Consider the following 23,431-nt stretch of genomic DNA (forward strand, 5'->3'; position numbering starts at 1 on the left):
AAGGCTGTTTTTCGGGATTACTCCCCCTTGTCCTCACATTCCTCCCTTTATAATGGTCCTTCCTATTTCTTCTTTGCATGTTTTGCCAATCATTTCCACTTTTCTTTGTATAAAGGATGACTCCTCTATAAACTTTACTTGCCCCCTCTGATGTTCTCGATTGGGCATTCTATGTTCCTGATGGAATGGCATACGTGGTTTGGTTGCTTCATCCCGAGCAGATGTGGGGACAGATGGTGGAACTGTAGATGGAGTTTTGGGGGGCAATGGTGGAGGCTTATCATTTCCCCAATTATATACGTTACCAAGAGCATAGTCTGTTTTGTCTCTCTGCAATTTTTTGATCTTTTTCTCCATTACTTCGTTTTCACAATGTTCTATAGCATTTGCCACTTTAGATTCCCACCCTGGAAATTCGTTCATGTTTTTATACTGGCTCAGTTCCCCCTCTATATCGGGCAATATTGATTGAACTCGTTTTAAGTTCCGTTCCCTTTGTGTAATGGAAACATTCATCCATGTTGTAGTGCATGTATTTGATGCGATCTGCCAGTCTGCCGCTAGATCTGTGTCTAGGAAGTCGCATTCTTTTCTATTTCTGAGCCCTCTAGGGGCAATGTGATGCCTAATATACTCCTTTAAAAAGAATGCATCAAACCATTGTACTGATTCGTATTTCTTAGCCTCCTCATACTCCCTGAATAAACCAATCATGGTGGTCATTCTGGAGTTATAATCATCAGAAGCTTCAGTAATATCTGACACAATCAATTGTCTGGGATCGGTATCTACCAGATCACAAATATTACTCAGTTTCATAGTAATGTTCTCTTTCAACAGAGACCATTTTTCTTCAGTATTATGAAATGTCATTATAAAGCACACACAAGGCAATCCAAAACAAACAACAACTTAGTGATTAAACGCAAATAGGAAGCAAATAAAATTGTAAACAACGTGAACTTAGTAGAAGTTCTTTTATGGGTTGTATGTGGTTATACACCCATGTATAGTACCTTCCAGATCATGAAAAACCAGTCAGTTATACTTGTATGAACCTAATCTGAGGAAACGTTACCCAGCCTTTCTGTAGCTGCAGCAAGATCTGATCAGCCAAAGGATAGATCCAACAAAAGAGAATTGATGTGCAATCTTGCGCTAATCACACCAGGCTTGGTTGGGTGTCTATTGCAACAACTAGCAGCTCCTTGATCCTGGCTGAAGGAATGGCAAAAACTGAAAAACATATACAAAAAAGAGCGCTCCGTAGTGCATTAACGTTATTTATTCCTCAGATGCGCAAAAAATATAAAACACTTACAAGAAAACAATGAGATAAAAGCATATCATGGGCAACAGCCCAGTCAGACAATCATGGGTGGCAACCTGTTCCTCCTCTGTGGCCTGCAGTGGATGGATGTCCCAGCTGGTGATGGACAATGGTGCTTTCCCTCTGATGCCGTGTGCAGTGACTACACGACGCGTTTCGGCGTATCCACGCCTTTGTCAAGTGTGTCACTGCACTGCACACGAAGTTAATATATAGAGGTTTATGTGGGGCATGACCCGGATCTAAACGCATGACCCTATTGTCAGGACAATTATCTAGGGGTATATTTGGAGATTAACAGATGTTCCTTTCGTGGTAATGTTTAAAAGATGCACATAGCTAAAAAGTAAATCTTTACCTTCAGTTTTATGGCGCTGAGTCATGAGCTGTCTAGATGGTATGCAGCGTAACTAGTACTCATGGCTGCGGACAGGCTGGGAGTGCAACACGAAGGACGTCACTGGTGCCGTACCTTGCGTGACCCAAAGAGCAGAGCTCGGCGGGCGTGGCTTAGCTTCTAGCCACGCGCGCCTTAGCATTATGGGTGGCCAGCGGGCGACAGTGGGCGTATCCATACGCCCCGAAGCCGCATCCCTATAAGGGCAAAGGGAGGAATCTCCCATACACTAACCTGTCTTCCGTATAGTGGAAACCAATCCGCTTGCAGCATCAAGTTGCTAAGCGACTGAGCTGCACGGGTCACGTGCGCCCAGCCGCGTACCAATCAGCTGATGGCATTGAGTTGCTGGGCGACAAAACTCTATAGATCACGTGCGGACTGCCGCATATCAAATATTGTGTGTGTACTTCTCAGGGCTGATTGCCCTGGTTATTATGCGGAATGCTGTTCTAGTTAGCAACCTGAGTTATAAGGGGTGAATGATCATAGTGTTGTTGCACATATTCCACATAGAGTTGTTGCACATATTCCACATAGATACTGATCTAAATAAGAAATGGATCCAAATGGATTAAATTAAATGAATAGAGATAATATAAAAATTATGAACCATAAAATGAAACAATAAAACTGCATTAACACACACAAATTCATATACCAGAACATGCAGTAAAATCATCAATCATTGAAATTCACTTTTGCACAATTCAAAAGATACCCCTCCTCTTCTCCTAAAAGGGGGGGGGGGGAAGGTTTTTTTTTTGGGGGGGTTGGGGGGGGGGGGTTGGTGTCAACTTAGGAATCTATGCAGTAACAACTCCAAGGAAGTTCGGAACAAGAAGAGCAACCTTAATCAAATAGAAAAGCAATCCCTCAATGCCCTGATGAAGAACAAAGATGTAGTGATAAGACAAGCAGACAAAGGGGGTGGAGTTGTGATTTTAGATCATGACAAATATATGGCAGAAGGCCACAGACTACTAGGTGACCGTGACACATACAGAGAACTGAAAGAGGACCCGACGAATACATATCAGCAAGAACTAAGAATTATAATAAATAGAGCAAGCGATTCAGGAATCCTGACCAAGGAAGAAAAATTGTTTCTTATCAATAATCATCCATTAATACCATACTTTTATCATATTCCCAAGGTACATAAGTGTGAACTCAATCCACCTGGACGACCGATTGTCGCAGGGATGGATGGCCTACTGTCCCCCCTCTCTGAGTATATAGATTACTTCCTGCAGCCAATTGTGACTAGAACCAAGGCATACACCCGCGACTCGAGTCATGTTCTGGAAACCTTGGAGGGCTTCAGATGGCAAGCCAGCTACAAGTGGGCATCCCTGGATGTCAGCTCTCTATATACCAGCATTCCACATGAGAGAGGACTGGAGGCGGTTAATTACTTCCTAATGCAAGAGGGGAGTTTCAATCCACTACAGGCACAATTCATCCTCGATCTTTTGGATTTTTCTTTATCACACAATTACTTTACTTTTGGGGGCAAGTACTTTTTACAGACTTGTGGGACAGCAATGGGGGCGGGGTTTGCTCCAAGTTTTGCGAACCTCTATATGGCCTACTGGGAGGAGTTTTATATCTGGGGCCACCACCCTTTTGGAGCAAACCTCGCCCTCTATCTAAGATTTATAGATGATATTCTCATCGTATGGGATGGGTCAGAAGAGTCATTTATCCAGTTTACAGAATATTGCAATCAAAACTCTTTTGGCCTTGAATTCACACATATCATCAGTAAAGACAAAATTGTATTCTTGGACTTGGAGCTATCAAACGAAAGTGAGAAGAGCATCAAGACACGAACACACTTCAAACCCACTGCAGGCAATTCCTATTTACATAAGACTAGTTGCCACCATCCAAAATGGATCTCGAATATACCACGAAGTCAGTTCTGCAGACTGAGGCGGAACTGCACAAGTGATTTGGACTACCTTGAACAAGGAGAGTACCTACCTTGCGAAAAAATTCTTGGAGAAAGGTTATGATAAAGATCAAGTGGAAACAGCTAAAAATGAATTCAAGGGAAGAATACAGGGGCGGGACGACGTGCAAAATATGGACACAAACAAAAATAAAAATAAAAACAAAAATATCAATAGGAATGAACAAGAGGCTCTAGCACGGGGACCATGTTTTGTGACCAACTACAATACAAAAGCCCGTGAAATTGAAGGTATCATTAGATCAAATTGGCCACTACTCCTAAGAGACCCTATACTCGAACAAAGGCTCAGTGGGAAGCCACAGACAAGATTTAAGAAGGCAAAATCATTGAAAAATAAAATTGCGAAAAGCAATATCGGTACACATGATGAGGGAAGGGTACATCCACCCCACCTCTGTGGTCTAACGGGGAATTACAAATGCGGGAAGGCACGATGCAAGTGCTGCATATTTATAAATCACAAACACAAAGAAATCATTGTACATGATGACAGGATAAGTTTGAAGCAGTTCATAAACTGTAGTTCTACACATGTAGTCTACCTGCTCTCCTGCAATTGCCCCAAGTATTATGTCGGGAGAACGACAAGGCCACTCAGAGAGAGGTTTGGGGAACACAGACGGGGCATCGAGGAGGGCTCAGAAGGACATAGTGTACCTCGCCACTTTTTACACCATCACAAGCAGTCAACCGAGAGCCTCATAGTAACAGGATTAGAAATGATTGCACCTGAGCTCCCCCCTGGGTTAAGGTTCAGGAGACTCTGTGAGAGGGAGGCCTATTGGATTTTCAAGCTAAATACTTTGGTCCCTGCAGGTCTAAATGAAGAGGTTGAGGTGGCAAGGTTCATTTGATAGGATGTTGTCGCCTCCATTGATATCACCCTGGAGTCTGAGGATCATTCTCCTCCTTTTCTTTCTTCTCCTGTCTAACCTTCCCCCAAAACAACCCCCCCCCTTTTTTCCACCCCTCCCCATCTCCCCCCCCCCTTTTAGGAGAAGAGGAGGGGTATCTTTTGAATTGTGCAAAAGTGAGTTTCAATGATTGATGATTTTACTGCATGTTCTGGTATATGAATTTGTGTGTGTTTATGCAGTTTTATTGTTTCATTTTATGGTTCATAATTTTTATATTATCTCTATTCATTTAATTTAATCCATTTGGATCCATTTCTTATTTAGATCAGTATCTATGTGGAATATGTGCAACAACTCTATGTGGAATATGTGCAACAACTCTATGATCATTCACCCCTTATAACTCAGGTTGCTAACTAGAACAGCATTCCGCATAATAACCAGGGCAATCAGCCCTGAGAAGTACACACACAATATTTGATATGCGGCAGTCCGCACGTGATCTATAGAGTTTTGTCGCCCAGCAACTCAATGCCATCAGCTGATTGGTACGCGGCTGGGCACACGTGACCCGTGCAGCTCAGTCGCTTAGCAACTTGATGCTGCAAGCGGATTGGTTTCCACTATACGGAAGACAGGTTAGTGTATGGGAGATTCCTCCCTTTGCCCTTATAGGGATGCGGCTTCGGGGCGTATGGATACGCCCACTGTCGCCCGCGGGCCACCCATAATGCTAAGGCGCGCGTGGCTAGAAGCTAAGCGCCCGCCGAGCTCTGCTCTTTGGGTCACGCAAGGTACGGCACCAGTGACGTCCTTCGTGTTGCACTCCCAGCCTGTCCGCAGCCATGAGTACTAGTTACGCTGCATACCATCTAGACAGCTCATGACTCAGCGCCATAAAACTGAAGGTAAAGATTTACTTTTTAGCTATGTGCATCTTTTAAACATTACCACGAAAGGAACATCTGTTAATCTCCAAATATACCCCTAGATAATTGTCCTGACAATAGGGTCATGCGTTTAGATCCGGGTCATGCCCCACATAAACCTCTATATATTAACTTCGTGTGCAGTGCAGTGACACACTTGACAAAGGCGTGGATACGCCGAAACGCGTCGTGTAGTCACTGCACACGGGCATCAGAGGGAAAGCACCATTGTCCATCACCAGCTGGGACATCCATCCACTGCAGGCCACAGAGGAGGAACAGGTTGCCACCCATGATTGTCTGACTGGGCTGTTGCCCATGATATGCTTTTATCTCATTGTTTTCTTGTAAGTGTTTTATATTTTTTGCGCATCTGAGGAATAAATAACGTTAATGCACTACGGAGCGCTCTTTTTTGTATATGTTTTGCACTAATTACACTACCTGATTGATGTTATGTATACAAATGCAAGATCTTTTAAAACACTTTATGCCTCCAATATAGCACTGCAATGTGATTTCTTTCCTTAAAATGCTGCTGTGTGTCAAATCCTGATTTTTTTCCCCCGGACTTTTGGTGTGTTTCCCACTCCGCCATGCCCCCTCCAGGTGTTAGACCCCTTGAAACATCTTTTCCTTCATTTTTTTTGGCCAGAATTAATGTTTGAATTTTTGAAAGTTCGCCTGCCCATTGAAGTCTGTTGTGGTTAGCATAGTTCACGGAAACGCACATTTTTTGGAAGTTCGCATTCACGGTGCGCAAACCTAAAATCGAAGGTTTGAGCTATCTCTATGGATCGGAATTCCAAAGAGGAAGTTGGCATTGCAGCACCGCCGGTAGGAGAGATGCCATCCAGGCATCCGTTGTGACAGGTAAATATAAAAGCACCCTAGGGGTTCATTAACTGATGCTCTCTGTAAAGACCAGACTACTTTCCTAAAAACAAAGGCCCTTATTCAATTCACCTTTTTTCCCTAAGTTTTCTCCTAAGTGATATTTTCACACCTTACTAGTGCCTTTTAAGCCGCCAGCAAGCAAGAAAATACTAAGAGAAATTTTGACAGCACATTTTCACCTACTTTTGGTACTTTTTCAATTGAAGAGTGCTGAAAAGTTATTTTTAACAGAAGGTGAATAATGGTTCCCTAGGAGAAAAAGTGAATTGAATAAAGGCCAAAAGATGGCTTTTATAAGGTTTCAGTAAAGAGATTTAAGAGAATCCATGGAGATTTATTCTAGTGCCCAGTATAAAATCAATGCCCTATCAGTGCACTAACACAGGTCCAATCTTCTGGAGGCTGCCTCTAAAATCCCAATTTGTAATTGTATTGAAAGAGACAGCTAATAATTACTGATAAATAGGAGAGGGTCCCTATACCATTCTCTGACCAAAAAGCCTTTGCTTTCCTCTTACCTGGACCTGGAATGCCAAATAGACTGGACCTGGTATGCCAGATAAGTCCTCATGCACAATGTTGACCATTACCCTGTTAAAATATGATGGTTCCAGTATGAAAAAAATGACCTTTCATTTAACCCAGCTTTCTTCTCTGTCCGAAAATGTGTTCCTCACCATCTCCCAAAAAGTACGTCTTCATCTGTACGTCACCACTGGGTAGACTGCAGAGTCTTGACCTTCAGAGTTAGTCCTCATATGCACACTTCAGCTAGGAACATGAACATTTGCTTGGAGTAAGGCTAGGTCCACACTTGTCCGTTCAGGATCGGATCCCTTTCAAACAGATCCATTTTTGAAAACTTTTTTTTCTCCCCCCCACCCCCTGTTTTTCCAGAAAATGCATTTTTGTAGCATGCGTTTCTAGGCTGTGGAAACGTATGCCCAACCGTGGGGGGAGAGGCAGCCGCCATGCTGGAGGGGTATAGCGGTCCAGGACGGGGGTGGCAGTCACAGATACACTGGAATTCGTGGCTCCGGTTTTGATCCGGCCTGAAAAACGGAGCCGCGGATATGTTAACGTACCTAGTGTGGACCAAGCCTAGGAAGACTACATATAACTTTTTGGGTATCTCCTTCATTATTTAGAGTTGAAGAAATTGTTCTGCAAGAGTGAAATATGCACATTGAAGGCACCTTATTTTTTCAGTTTTATTACCATGGACCGGAGTAATAAGAACCTTCACAGAATAAACAACAAACAAACAAAATAAAACCCCTCTAGCTTTTAAAAGTTCGGACAAACTAAGGTATGTTCACAGAGCGTTAATTTGTACAGGTCAGAAAGACTTGTTTATGTGGTGATAAGTTGTGCTTACAGTTTTTTTTGAATGCTTACACACTAAAATTACAACTTTCCCACAATTTACAGAACCTAACACTCAAAGAGCAAAATACATTCTCAAATAGGCATAACTATAAGCACATTGTCAGCTTCACACTTTTTGCAAAACTTTACACACAGTGATTTTCAAAACACTAAACACAATTTGTGTACATTTGACTCAAAAATCATTCATATAGACACTTCCTTGCAATATCAAAGCAAAGGCTCTCAAATGAACACTCAGATGAGCCAATTGGTTAAACACAGTCACCAGGTGAGCACACACAGAAGTACACAATTGTGCACACACCAATCAGGTTTTTAAACACTATAAAAAGGCAACAAGATGCCTATCTTCAACAAAAATGGATGGTGCAAGAGGGAGAGTGTGGATGGGAGGAAGCATCCAGACAGAACAAGGTGGTGGTAGATGGAGAGGAAGAGGGAGAGGAAGACCTGGAGGAGGCATAAGATGTGGACAAAGAAGGCAACAAAATCTTTCGACTGAAATTCGTACTATGCTTGTGGACCATGTAATAAACCATGGACTTACAATGAGAGGGGCTGGGTTAAGGCCCTGTTTAGACTATGCGCGTTTGCAGAACGCATAGAAATGCAAAGAAAACGCTCAAAAAAGTTGAAAAACGCATGCATTTGCATTTGTTTTTCTTGCGTTCAAATGCCTTTTGTATTGCGTTTTTCACACAGGAAACAGGAAAGAATTATGGGAAACGCAGAGTGAAACGTACGCAAAAAACGCAATAGTATGCATTTTTGAATACGCGTCCATAGACTTTCATTGTGTCCGTTTCTGTGCGTGACGCACAGAACTGCATGCAGCAATGCGGATGAGAAACGTATGCGTCGAATACACACACATGTGAACGAGGCCATTACAAAACATTAGTAGCCGTTTCTATGCGCAAAGTCTGCCCGTACGCGTTCTGTAAAAACGGCTAGGAACGTGCATAGTCTGAACGGGGCCTAAAAGTTCAGCCTAACCTAAGCAGGTACACAGTGGCATCAGTAGTTTGCGCATTTCGTCAAGAGAACAGGTGAGGAACCTATCTTCTGTCAGCAGTGTAGTAGTGTGTGTAGGAACCTTTTGTGAATACTTCACATAAATCGATACTACTCACACTAAGTGGTTGTCCAATTACAACTGGATTTTTAGATTTTGAAGACACCCATCACCACACAGGTCTTTACTGTAAAGGTGGGTACACACATCAGATAAAAGTCTGTGGGAAATGAAAGATCACAGACCAATTTTACCCCCTACCATGTAGTATGATAGCCAAACCTACACAGTCTATTCTATTGAGCTGAACTCCCCATCAGATAAAAATCTGTGCAAGATACTGTACACAAAGATGCGGTACACATGCAAAAGATCAGTTCCTGCAAAAGATCAGTTCCTGCAAATTGTATTCATAGTCTATGATATCTGCAGATCCCATACACACAGACATTCATCTGCAGATCAGACACTCATCTGCAGATCTGAAAATCCATTCTGGTGGACCTGATCTGCAGATGAATGTCCGTTACAGTAAAGAAGGTGTGTATGAGATCTGCAGATATCATAGATGATGAATGCAATTTGCAGGAACTGATCTTTTGTAGATACTGATCTGTTGCATGTGTGCAGCATCTTTGTGTACAGCATGTTGCTAAGATGTTTATCTGATGGAGAGATTTATCTCTAATCAGATTAAACTAGAGATAAATTTGAGCCTATGTGGAATCTGTCGATAATTGTCAGATCTATGGCCACCTTTAGTATTCCATATATATATATATAAATATATATATATATATATATATATATATATATATATATATATATATATATATATATATATATATATATACATATACATCCATATTCTATCTTTATCCAGAATAAATTGCCTGAGTTTATATTTTTTTCAGCCCTGAACTGAATTATTTATGTTTTTACAGTTAGCCTAAGAGTACAAAGGTATATTCAGCAAATACAGTATGATAACTGTAAAAAGTATTTTGTTAACTGTAAAAGTTTTTTTTTTTTTAATTGTCACAAACGAACTTGAATAGATGAAAAGCAATAAAAATGTTCATTGGTCTGAATAACTTGTACCATGTAGTGTTGAAGAATGTATTTTTACACTTTCTCTATGGAAATGCTAACAGTGTTTTAAGTTAAACACTGGAGTGTTTAAATGATTTAAACAGAATCTTCTCATATGATGACATGTTTATCTGCTTGACAAGAAAATAGGGTTTTGGCAAGAAAGTGTACAGTTTTGACTAATGTGGTCCATTTTGCACATATTCTGAGGTGTTGTGCTACTTGTGTGTGGTGTTGTGAAAATTGTGTGAAGTGTTTTGAAAAATTGTACATTTTGTTGAAAATTGTGCTTAAGCAATTGTAAAAAACTGTAAAAGAAGCCCTTAACTCATAAATACAAAGATTTTCTATGCAGGTAAATCTTGAACACCTACTAGATTAAACCCAGCTAAGGCTGGTGGTCACACCACCTATGCCGAGAGTCTAGCATGTGTACAGCAGTCCTTGATCCACTTTGATGTGTCGGCAAGTGAATTGCTTGGTGTATTGTTTCAGCCAAGTGCAGGCTAAGGACATTGTTCTACTACACCCCCCAGCCATTCCATACCACTCTGTCATGCGCTGTGCCTCCCCCTTCTGCATAACAAGAGAATGCATAGCTAGCCTGCAGGCTGGTGACATGCCTGTACAGACTTGGTCTTGAACTGATGCCTGAGCAGTCAAGTACTGAGCCCTTTTGGGCGACAGTCTGTTTACTTGTGTAAGAGGCTTTAACATGTGATGCAGAGTTAAAGGGACTCCGAGCTCACCCAAAAAAAGAAAGTTGTACTCACCAGGGGCTTTCTCCAGCCCAGTGCTGGTCGGGAGGTCCCACGTCGGCGTCCTGGCTCCTCTCCTTCTCCCCGCTCCGGAATGGCTGACAGGCCGCAGCCCGGGCGACACTCGGCAGAGTGTCGGGCTGCTCCTTCCGTGTATGACGCGGCTGACGTCACACGCCGGCCGCCTCGCGTCATCACGGCGGCCGGCGTGAAAGTACTGCGCATGCGCAATTAAAGCGCGCATGCGCAGTACTTTCACGCCGGTCGCCGTGATGACGCGAGGCGGCCGGCGTGTGACGTCAGCCGCGTCATACGCGGAAGGAGCAGCCCGACACTCTGCCGAGTGTCGCCCGGGCTGCGGCCTGTCAGCCATTCCGGAGCGGGGAGAAGGAGAGGAGCCAGGACGCCGGCGTGGGACCTCCCGACCAGCACTGGGCTGGAGAAAGCCCCTGGTGAGTACAACTTTCTTTTTTTGGGTGAGCTCGGAGTCCCTTTAAGGTGGTGAATTCATAATTATTATAACTGTATGAAAATCCATGCCGTCAAGAGCACTGGGCAAATTTGGCCACAAGGTTTGATCGGACATGCTGCAAGATGTAGGGCCAACATGTTTGATCAGGTGAGTTGTGGTAACTGCATGTGATATCAGGACAAACAACGAACGTACACTGTCCTCCCTAGTTTAAAAAGTCCCCCCCGTTGCCCTGTGCAGTATACGTTACCTGTCAGTGTCCACTGCTGTCTTCGTCCACCGCCCACACACACGAGTCCCACATGGTTGCTGGAGTATAGGTGGGCACATGCGTGGATAAGGACGGAACATGGGGCAAGCGGCGGAAATCAACAGGTAGCTTATACTGCACGGGGGGCACATTTTACACTAGGGGGACAGCGGCGGGGGTGGCGAGGCGGCAGACGTGGCATCACAAGCCCGATTCCTGACAGATTTCATGGTAGAATTGATTGGGAATTAGCGTGCGATGTATGGGCAGGCAACATATTTCTCTCCAATCAAATTCGATCAAAGAAAGATCTGTCTCTTGGTCGATCTGCCCATACTTTTGTCTGATGAATGGGCACTTTTACTGTAAATGACTCCTGAAAAGGATACCAGCTGATACCATCTGGTACACATAGCAAGATATGCAGACAATGAATTTACTGATTGGTAACTGACTGGGCAGGCATGCTATAGCAATGTATGCATACGTAAAATCGGCCTGCCGCAAGACCTTTTGTTTCCAAGCATGTTCCAGTTCCTTCAAAATGTTTTTGGCCAATTTTTTTACACACTGTAATGATCTGCTCAGCTGTCTGCACGGGAAGACAGCTGTTTGTCCATTCTTTAGGTCTGAGTGCTGCAGGTCTCTGGAAAAGAGACCTGTCTTCGCTTTGCAAGTTTCAGAGTTGCTCTGCTGGTGAGGAATTTGCATACACTTGTCATGCAAATTGCTTAGCTGCTTCCTCTGATGGCTTGCAGTATAAAAACATTTCTTCCCAGAATTCCTTGCTGGTCATGATGGTTTGTTCCTGCTAACTCTCCTGGAGTATCAGCCTTTGCTATTGTTTGCTAAGATTATCTTAGAGTAATTCCTTGGGACTGCACTAGGCATCCCTTCTAGCGTAGTCAGGTTGTATTATCTGTTTTGCCTTGTAACTGTCTATCTGTTGCGATTATCTTGTCGCCGGCGGCGCTCAACAGGAAATCATTCTGTCTGTATGGGTGCAAGCCAGAGCAGCGGTTGCTACTGGTTGCTCCATCTGCTTGTCTGTCTGGATCGCATCAGCTCTAGAGGTAGTGGTGGTGGTTCCTTCTGTGCTCTGTCTGGGAGTGTAGGCCAGAGCTGCGGTTGCTGCTGGCTGCTCCTTCTGTCTGCCTTGTCTGGTACGAACGCTTGCTGTAGGCTCGGTGAGGTAACCGTTTAGCAAGCGTTCGCGTTCTCTATTTCGTGTTTGTGTTACATTGGTTAGTTAGGGTGCCTAACACGCGGTGATCATGTCTTTAACACGTTCGCTGTTGCGAATGAGTGCGGAGTTCGCGTTTAGCTAGCGTTTGTTATTTTCTTTGACGTTCTGATCATTGTTATTTGCTATGTCTTTCTTACTACACTTGTGCTCTGTCTAACTTGGTCTTGTGTCACTATTGGCAATCGCCACTCTTGCGATTGCGTTCCCACTTCGTTTCCGCTGTTGTGTGTTCACCGTCGCTGGGTGGCGACTAGATTGGTGGACACACATACATTGGCAATCGCCACTCTAGCGATTGCGTTCCCACTTCGTTTCCGTTGTTGTGTGTTCACCTTCGCTGGGTGGCGACTAGATTGGTGGACACGCATACATTCTGTCTCTGTGCTCTCTTTCTCTAAGGGCTATCTTGCCCTGCATTGCTTCAACTCGTACAATTCCCATCTGACATCTGTGGCAGTGCAGAGACTGTGTTCCTCTGCACTCCACAGCTCCATCTGCCGGTGGGAATTTCCCTCTACAGGTGCATTGCACCATAGCTGGGTTCTGTTAAATTTCATGCTTGTGGAGGATTTCCGCAGTGTCAGCGCGCATCTTGTGCGCTGACCACGGAAATAATTCCGCAGTCGTTACACACACGCACAAATATAATCTAAGCATAATCGATTTATATTTACCAGCACAAACAATCACTCAGTTATTGGATGTTTTCGATAGTTTGCAGAATTCCCTTCCAAAGCTTGGATAACCTGATGATTTGACCTGATCGTTCGTCGGATCAGAATAAATATAAGCTTGTTGTCAGTAATAGATCTTATATGACCAAACAGGACATATGTTTGTGCCTATATCCTGCTCGGTAACTTGTATGTCCATCCTGATCACATTATAACACATACTGAACCTTTCTCTCATTTCACATCCTGTTGAGATTTACATTTTTATTTGTTCTATGGAAATCCAGCAGTTCGCTTGTATATTTTCCTTTTTATTCTTTGACAGCGGTTGCATGGGGGAAGCACAGCAGAACAATATCTGAAGAGAAACCTTAAGCCAAGTACGTTTGTATAGTGACATGCACAAAATAACCTTGAGTCTGGCAGTGTCCCCGCATGCAGCCTCTCTGGGGGAATCAGAGATGGAAGGTGGGATGAATTTAGAATGTGGATAGATCTCGGCTTCGTTCCAGTGGCCCCCTGTTATTTGTATGCGGAGGATGGAAAGAACAACATGCTATATCTATGAAATTAGGTCTTGGCTAAATTAAATGAAGAGGCTTTAGTTGACCGAAGAAGCACATTTAACAAGCACAACCAAGGCGCTTGTCAGTGTCTAGATAGAGGGTACATGCCAGGACCATAAAAATGTCAGTAAGACAAAGAAATATTGTAATGGTGACCCTCTCGGTGTCATTCTGGCCAGCCCTTGGTGTCCAGTAAATATATTGTTCAGTTTCTGATGCACAACCAGATGTACATTCACAATACCATTAAACAAGCATATCTGTATTGTAAATTCCCTCCTGATCAAAAATGAAATAATTCTGTACAGTCAGGGTCCTGATACCTAACGGTAAATATACAGTATGCTTAGCCATACTAAGTAAATTTGCTTAAAGGACACCTGAAGCGAAAATAAACGAATGAAATAAACAATTGTATCTATCCTCCTTCTCCTAAAAATGAATTTTTAAGATATTCCACAGTTTTATTTTATGTTTAAATCTACTTTTTAAGTTGTAACTGTAACTGTTTTATTTTTTTTTCCTCAATGACAGATTAATTGAAGTATGCCAGAGCTAACATTTATGAACTATTGACCCTTATTATCTCTTTCCTGTTTTCAGAAGCTATTTTCTGCTAGGAAAGTGTTTCATAGTTGGAATTTCTTATCAGTGAGGGTCACACTTAGTGTTGGGCGAACAGTGTTCGCCACTGTTCGGGGTTCTGCAGAACATCACCCTGTTCGGGTGATGTTCGCGTTCGGCCGAACACCTGATGGTGTTCGGCCTTTTAAGTTCGGGTTCGCCCCGAACTTCTAATGGCCGCCGAACAGGGCCGAACAGGGCCCCTGTTCAGCCGAACAGGGCCCTGTTCGGCCGAATACTGCCCCCCTATGGGGTCGCAGGCATAAGGGGGGAGCATGCCCCGATCGCGGGGGGGGGTCGGAAATTCCCCCCACCCCCTCCGCTAGCGCTCCCCCCTCTGCCCGCTTCCCCATACAAAAGTTTAAGCAAAGTACCTGTAGTGGATGGCCTGGCAGTGGGCGGCACTGTGGAGTGAGGAGGAGGAGTCCGGAGAGTGACGCGTTGAGGGAGGCCGGGCAGCGGGCGTGAGGTCAGAGAAAGGGCGGAAGTACCACAAGGGTACTTCCGCTGAACCGCCCGCTGCCCGGCCTCCCTCAACTCGTCACTCTCCGGACTCCTCCTCCTCACTCCACAGTGCCGCCCACTGCCAGGCCATCCACTATACAGGTACTTTGCTTAAACTTTTGTATGGGGAAGCGGGCAGAGGGGGGAGCGCTAGCGGAGGGGGTGGGGGGAATTTCCGACCCCCCCCGCGATCGGGGCATGCTCCCCCCTTATGCCTGCGACCCCATATGGCCCCCAAAAGCTGGATGTTCGGAAAGTTCGGGGTTCGGCCCGAACATGCCGAACATCTCGGCCATGTTCGGCGAACTTTCCCGAACCCGAACATCCAGGTGTTCGCCCATCACTAGTCACACTGTAGTCACTTCCTGTCTGATTCAGGACGGAGTCAGCCACTTACATACCTCATATTTAATTATTTCAGGCAGAGAAAGAAAAAAAGAAACACAGCATAGTTATTTGTGTGCTTGGCACTGTACATACCCATGTCTATCTCATCATGTTTCATGTCACTTCGGGTATCCTTTCATTCTAACACAGGACTAGGAGGAATTTTGTCTGGTCTACTGTATAGGAATATGTGTTATATGTTATATTGTCTCCTCTCAGGGGTTTCCAGTGCTTAATCATTGTGTGTTCCATAGTTCTGCTTCCCACCAGAAGGCTTATTGAACCTTTTAGAGACCCTGCTGTCTCCAGGCATCACTTTGGCTATTTCCATAAGTTGCAGAGTACCCAGCAAGCTGATGGTGAACCAGAACTCCCAGGAATGTGTAAGGGGCTAAAAGAGACCGAAAAGCCCTCCTAAGATGATATGAAAAAAAGAGGTTTGTCTTCTTAAAACAGATCTCACTCCAACCCGAATAATTGTAAATACCTGTTGTTTTAAGACGGCAAACTTCTGTTTTGCTATTTTCATAAGAAAACTATATTTGGGGCCATCTTGGCCAAATACCGGTTAAGGAACAAAATTGAGACTTAACCTGAATCTGTCCATAAGTTGAAACAATGTGTCATCTCTGTCCCCTGTACCTTCTCTCTGCCCCCCGTGATTCTAGTGTCCTCCAATGTGCTACCTCTATTCACCTCTGCCTCCGTTCCTCCAGTGTGTTCCTCTGTGTCACATGATCTGTTCCCCACTGCCTTCAGTGTACCCCTCTGTGCCACCTCTGCCCACTCGACTGTGTCACCTCTGTCTCCCTGTTCCCTCAGTGTCCCTCTCTGTGCCAACTTTGCCTCCACTGTGTCCCTCTGCTTCTGCTATGTCCCTCTGTACCACCTCTTACCCCTTTCTCCTTTTGTGCCTTCTTCTGCTCCCCCTTTGTGCTTTCCTTTGTCCTTGTGATGATCGTTACGATACATATAGTATGATAAGAGCGCCAACTCAAACTTCCGGAGGGGACCACAGTTTTGCTTTATGATGCATAGCGCTGCGTAATATGTTGGCGCTTTATAAATACAATAAATAAATAAATAAAATGCATTAAATGAGTATTCAGAGCTCAAAACTTGTTTTATAGTATAATGTACCACAGCAAAATGTCATTGTTATGATCATGTCTGCAGCGTTTACTGCTGGCTGCAGTGGTATTGTAACCCAAGCAGTTCTGATGTCATTACATGCATTTTCTTGCATAGTTTGGTTTGCACTTAAACTAGTTGCTGATTCCATCTGCAGTCACTCTGAAATTAATGACAGTTTAACATGCTCTTGTGTAAACAAACATTGTCTGCTGCAGTGGAGGGGCAGTCCCTTTCCTGCAGGCTGCATATCATTTTCTGCCTTTTCCTGCTATCAGCCTGTGATTAATTACCATTCACTTGTGTGGGAATCTGCAGGTCTGCTCCCATTGGATGACCTCAGTATAAAGAACTGCTTCCTGCAATGTCTCATGGGCTACCATAGTCTCAGATCCTGTCTGTTACTCTGCCCGTGCCCCACCTCGTTCCTAATCCGTGTGGACTGCGCTGACTCCTGCGAAGGGGTCAGCGAGTCCTCCTAGTTCTGCTCTTGTTTCTAGAAGTTGTTACTTTGCTTGTCTTGTGTCATATATTGGTTCATCGCCAATATATACGCATACTTGCACGTTTATTATTTTCCTTGTATTCGTGTTACGTTGATACATCAGTGTCGCTGATATATACGTACACGAACTGTTTATATCCTGTGTTCCGTTAGTTAGCGTTCCAGCACGCTGAGCTAGTTATCCTGTTCCTGGTCCTGTTTGTGGATTGCGTTCATCTCTGCGAAGAGATAGCGAATCTTTCTGAGTCCTGTTCCCTGTATTACTCCAGTCTTAGTCAGAGTTCTTGCTTATGTCATATGTCGGTTCATTGCCGATATATACATATGTTAGTCAGACGTTACGAATAGTTTCATTGATAGCTGTAATTGTAATACGCTAGGAAATCATACTTATTGTATATTTATCTGTGTTACGTTCATCTATCTTGATCCTGCTATTTTCTGACTATCCTGTCCTGTCTTTGTGAGGCACGCCATCGCCGCAACGCATTGGCTGCCTCATTCCAGTCTGTCTGGTTTTGGACGCTTGCTGTCGCTAAGTAGCCGCTAGCTAGTAAGCGTTCATTCTGTCTACTTGTTCTGATCTCCTCAGTCCTGGTTTATGCGCTCAGCGCTACTTTGCGCTGAGACGTTATTACGAAAGTGTTGTTTGTGGCTGTTCGGATCTGCTCCGGCTCTGTGCACCACAATCTCCTATTGGAGTCAGTCCTCTCCTCCACTAAACTGGGGATATCCTGATCCCTTGTGCTGGTGTGTGTACCTCCTTCACGTCAGCTTATGTGTTGTATGCTGACTGTGGAGATTACACCTCCAAGCTTAACAGTCATCTTACCAAGTTTAACCACTTTACCCCCAGCGGTACGAATTTCTCCACCCCTTTTTTCCCTCCTAAAAAACCAGGGACGGAGAAATCCGTACCTTCCGCGCTACCGCCGCTGTCCGCGCTCCCGCCGCTCTTGCGCGCGCACCCGCCGCTCGTGCACGTCGCCGCCCGCTCGCCCGGAGATCAATGAATGGGAAAATCCATTCCCGTTCGTTGATCTAGCCCCCGCAATGATCTGCTGCTTCTTTCAGAAACAGCGAGATCATTGTGCGTCTCCCAGCCTCCTACTGCTTCCTGTAAGCGTCCTTCCGGACGCTTACAGGTCGCATGTAAACAAACACTCTGTGGCCATCTTGTGGCCAAATAGTAAACTACACCCTAAAAGCATTTTACACATACAAACATTACATTTACACAATAAATTAACTCATTACCTCCCACACTCCCCAATTTTTTTTTTTTTTAGTAATTAAAAAAAAAAAAAAAATACAATAAAAAAAAACATAAATAGTTACCTTAGGGACTGAACTTTTTAAATATTTATGTCAAGAGGGTATAACACTGTTACTTTATAAACTGCGGGCTTGTAATTAGGGATGGATGCAAAACTGAAAAAAATGCACCTTTATTTCCAAATAAAATATTGTCGCCAAACATTGTGATAGGGACATAATTTAAATGGTTTTATAACCGGGACATATGGGTTAATACATTTCATGGGTTTTAATTACAGTAGCATGCTTTATTTAAAAACTATAATGGCCGAAAACTGAAAAATAATATTTTTTTCCCACCTTTTTTCCTATTTCCCCATTAAAACACATTTAGAAAAAAAATAATTCTTGGCATAATGTCCCACCTAAAGAAAGCCTAATTGGTGGCAAAAAAAACAAGATATAGTTCATTTCATTGGGATAAGTAATAATAAAGTTATAGACGAATGAATGGAAGGAGCGCTGAAAGGTGAAAATTGCTCTGGTGGTCAGGGGGTAAAACCCCTCAGTGGTGAAGTGGTTAAAAAACATTTTTTTCTTAGAATTTTTTAAAATCAATTTTCTCCAAAACTATAAGATGTTTTTCAAAAGCGAATGTTAATTGACTTGAATCAGGGTGTTTGCGTTGGCAGGTCATTCGTAAGTTGGGTGTTCTCTCTCTGATCTGAATCTGGTCAGAGAGAGATCTATGACTTCCATAATTGGAAGTGCAGCATGAAATCTATTGAAAATCAATCAAAACATAGCACTGGACTGCTCGATGTAATGCAACGCTTTGGGCCGTTGATCTTCCACCAGTTTCGCCCTGATTGATTGAGATTTTCCTTTTGGTATGCTCATTAATTTCATCATCAATCAGAATTACAATCGGTTGGACATATTGGGAGACAATGTGATCGAATCCAGGCAGCGAGCGGGAAAATTAACATCAAGTGCATGGCTACCTTAAAGGAAACCTGAGGTAATAGCAAGAGAAAAATGTAAACTTAGCTGGGATTCCTTTCAGCCCCCTGTATTCCATAGGCTCCCAGCTTACAGTCTTCTTGCCACAGGAGCGAGTGTTGGCGTGCACAGCTTGAACCGCACATGGGCAGTGGAGCGTGACTGGGCAATTTATTGGAGATGACTGCGGCACAATAGTGGTCCGGGAGGATGGGGAAGGAGACCACGGCCTACAGGGGGCCGGAGGAAGCCCCAGGTAAGAGAAAATTATTCTCTTGCTTTTATCTCAAGCGAAAAGTCCAGGTAAGCAAACCGTTTCAAGATGCAAAGAATTTCAATTTAGTGCTTCATAAGCACGTAAGCATGACAATTGTTTTGGGGCCACGGCAGGTCCCCTTCTTCAGATAGTGCAGATAGTGAAGCAATACATTGAAATTCTTTGCATCTTGAAACGATGTGCTTACCTGGACTTTTCGCTTGATTTGAGGGAGGGTTTGGGGGCCCCCTCCTCTCTCTCCCCAATAACAAGTTCTGCCAATTAGTAAAAAACCCTCCCTGTTCACTCACAAAAACCGTGTGCAGGAGCATGTGTTATTTTTTCCTGCTTCCAGGTGCTGCTTCACAGCAAAACACTCTCTGCTGCCATTTGCCGGCTTCCGATCACGTGAACCGCATGAGGTTCGGGGACCAAGGAAGCCCCATGCTATCATTTTTGCAGAGGGGCCCTTTTAAGTCTAGTTACGCCCCTGTGGGGGTTCTTCAACTGTTGGAGAGTCTAGAGACAACCAGTAGGCTATTGCATATTGCTGTTTTGCAGCACTGCCTACAAATTTGTCAAACACTTGATGAATGCCTGTTCTAGGAGCTCAGTAATTTAATTAACAAATGGTAATTTATCGTGCTGCAACCTCCGGCACTCATCTCATGTCCAGACTCCAAAGTTCATCTGTTCACTGCTCAGTGCTCACCACTACAGAACAAGTCCATTACAATGCTCAACATCATTAAAGGATAGCAAGCAGCCTTCTGATGTTGCAGGCAAAGATCTTGAGACGTGCATTTGATCGAACATCAGGGATTAAGGTAGATTTGAACTGTCATGTAGAAAGCAAGTGTATGATTTTTATTGACATCATACAGGCATTTCCCTGGTAAAGCAAATGTCAGGAAAATAGATTTTTTTAGTGTGAACCCAGCCAAAGGCTCCCACCCTGTACAGCAAATGTCTCCTACAGCAAGGTGGGAATCTGCAGATAGTGCTTCAATATGGCTACCCCAAATTATGGACCCTGGCTTTGCCTTGCATGCTGTACATCAATACCGAGGCCAGAAACTGAATTGAATCATGTTGAATAACTTTAAATTACAAAAAGATATGAGCAGTACCAGCCTATGTTCATTTCAATTTTCTTGCAAAAGTGTAATTTATTTTTAAGTTTCTCTATATTCATTGTTCCTTTCTGGAACAAAAAAAAATTACCTCCAGGAGGTTAATAGCATATCTTTGTAATTACTGGCTGTATTGTTCATTGAATGGGTATTACTGATGATAAGCATGTACAGAAATGCTGACACCACAAATTGGTCACATTTGAAATTTGGCAGCAGGTTCAGAAAGAACAGTCTGTGTCGGCCCTAAGTTTAGCTTGTCTCACCTTCTCTGTAGCCGACAGCAGATGGATATATTTATATAGCTGGCATTGCATGGCAAAGAACACGCTGGGATTATTTCATGTTGTTGTTTTTAACCCACTTTAGGAAAATAAAACAAAAATAGACAGGCAAATACATTATTGTTAGTACATAGGTAATACATTCTTCCCAGGGATAAATTACAGTAATGATAAAGAAGAAGCACTTCTGAGAATTTTCTGATGTTTTCAGGCAGGTCCCAGGTGTGTTTTCCAGCATAATCACATATCATGATGTGTTTCTCTCACTGGAGTTTGGAATTCTGGGTAATGAAATGCAAATCAGCTTGCATTGCCTGTCAGCTTTTATGATGGGTTTGAAATAGTTTCCCAGGACAGCAGTTGAAATAAGAATGAAGTGGATCACAAAGAACAGGAGGTGAATCTATGTTATGTGCCAGGCTTGTCCCTAACCTACTGAGCTGTTCAATGGGATGGGGGGGAGGTCATATACCTGCAGTCTCTATTAGTGCTTTATTATGGCTTGGGCATGACGTTATGTAAAAATAATAATAATAATACAACTCAAAATTCATTAATAAAAATCATCCCATCGCATTGCATCGCTACCGCCGGTTTACAGTGTGAAACCAGCCTGAACCTTTTTGTACATTACCTTTTAACCTTAAGCTCCGCCCCATTACATTGCACTGTAAAAAAGGTCACTCATATGATCCTGCGGCAGAATGCACCGACAGGGTCATAATACAATACAATACAATAACATTTCTATAGAGCTTTTCTCCCATAGGACTCAAAGCGCTTAGGCTCTCTCAGATTCAGTAATTGGTAGTAGGATGAAGTATTCACACAACAAAAGTTATATTTCTGCAAATGCCAAACTAAACAGGTGAGTTTTCAGTCTGGATTTAAACACGTCCAGGGATGGAGCTGTCCTGATCTGTTGAGGTAAGGAGTTCCAAAACTTCGGGGCAGCATGACAAAAGGCTCTGGGACCAAAAGTTTCCAAGTGGACTCTGGGTATGTCTAGATTATTTGAACTGTGGATCTGAGAATGCAGGGATTGCTATGCAGCTGCAACATATCTTTCATGTATCCAGGGCCCAGATTATTCAGGGATTTAAATGTCAGTAGGCCGATCTTGAATAGGATCCTCCATTCTATAGGTAGCCAGTGAAGGGAGTGCAGGACTGGCGTTATGTGGCAGTGACGGGGTTGGTTGGTTAGCAGTCTGGCAGCAGTATTCTGTATCAGCTGTAGGCGGTACAAGACCTTTTTGGAAGGCCAGTGTAGAAAGCATTGCAGTAGTCCAGTCGGGATGTGATGAAGGCACGGACTAAGGTTGGCAGATCTTCTGGGGGGATGAGGTGCTTGATTTTTGCAATGTTCTTCAGGTGAAAATCAGATGATTTCACCACAGCAGAGATTTGAGTTCTGAAGTTTAAATCCCCATCAATTAGAACTCCCAGGCTACGCACATGATCAGAGCTGCATAGATCCATGCCTCCTATTCCCAGTGGTGAAGACTGCAAGTTAAGTTGTTTTGTTGTCATGCGCTGCCCTCCGATCAGAAGGACTTTAGTTTTGTCTGCATTCAGTTTCAGCCAGTTGTCATTCATCCATTGCTGTAGTTCACATCATACATATGCCTACCCCCACCCCCCTCCCCCGGACAGGAAGTACGTTGCCAGGATTCGTATTTCCATCTTGCTTTTGGCTAATGTCTGGCTGAGTCCATCCACCAGTCTGATCGCTGGCCAAGGCACCAAGGAAGGCTGGAGACTGCTTTGTGCATGCTAGATTTACTGTCAGATCGATTATGTCCAACATATTCGATCTGATTTCCGATCTTTTTTCGATTGATTTACGCCTGTTTTCTGTTCACTCCTATCGGAAATTTAACAGAAAATTTTCGGAGATTGAACGAAAGTCAGATTGCACATGTTGAAAATAATCAATCTAAGAGTATATCTGCCAGAATATCTCATAGTGTGTATCTAGCATACCGGGAAGAGGAGCAGCAAGGCATCAGTGGTTGCCTAGCTTTGTACGGCACCGAGGACTACAACACTAGCAGAAGCAGCAGAAGTAGCAGATTTATCAGTTCTTATGCTGAGTACACACTATGAGATTTTCTGGCCAATTTACTGTCCGATCGACTTCCGTTCACTTCAGTAGGAAATCGATCAGAAAATGCTTGGTTATCGATCGGAAATCAGATCGGACATGTTGGAAATAATTGATCTGACAGTAAATGGGCCAGAAAATCTCATAGTGTGTACCCAGCATTATTCAGATTTCTGATGATTTTTATTGCGGAGTACATGGTCGCTTCCTGGATCAGGACAATATCAACTCTTGTATGGCTAACCTGATCTAATGAAATGCCTAACCCTAGCCTTATGCTTCACACTAAACTTACTTTATTAAACAGTCTTATAGACAGGGCTGGATTTACCTTGATGGCCGTTTCACACCATGGCGGTGCAGTGCAGTATTTTTACCGCACCCCA

This window comes from Hyperolius riggenbachi, chromosome 7 (genome assembly GCF_040937935.1).
Source record: "Hyperolius riggenbachi isolate aHypRig1 chromosome 7, aHypRig1.pri, whole genome shotgun sequence".
NCBI lineage: Eukaryota > Metazoa > Chordata > Amphibia > Anura > Hyperoliidae > Hyperolius > Hyperolius riggenbachi.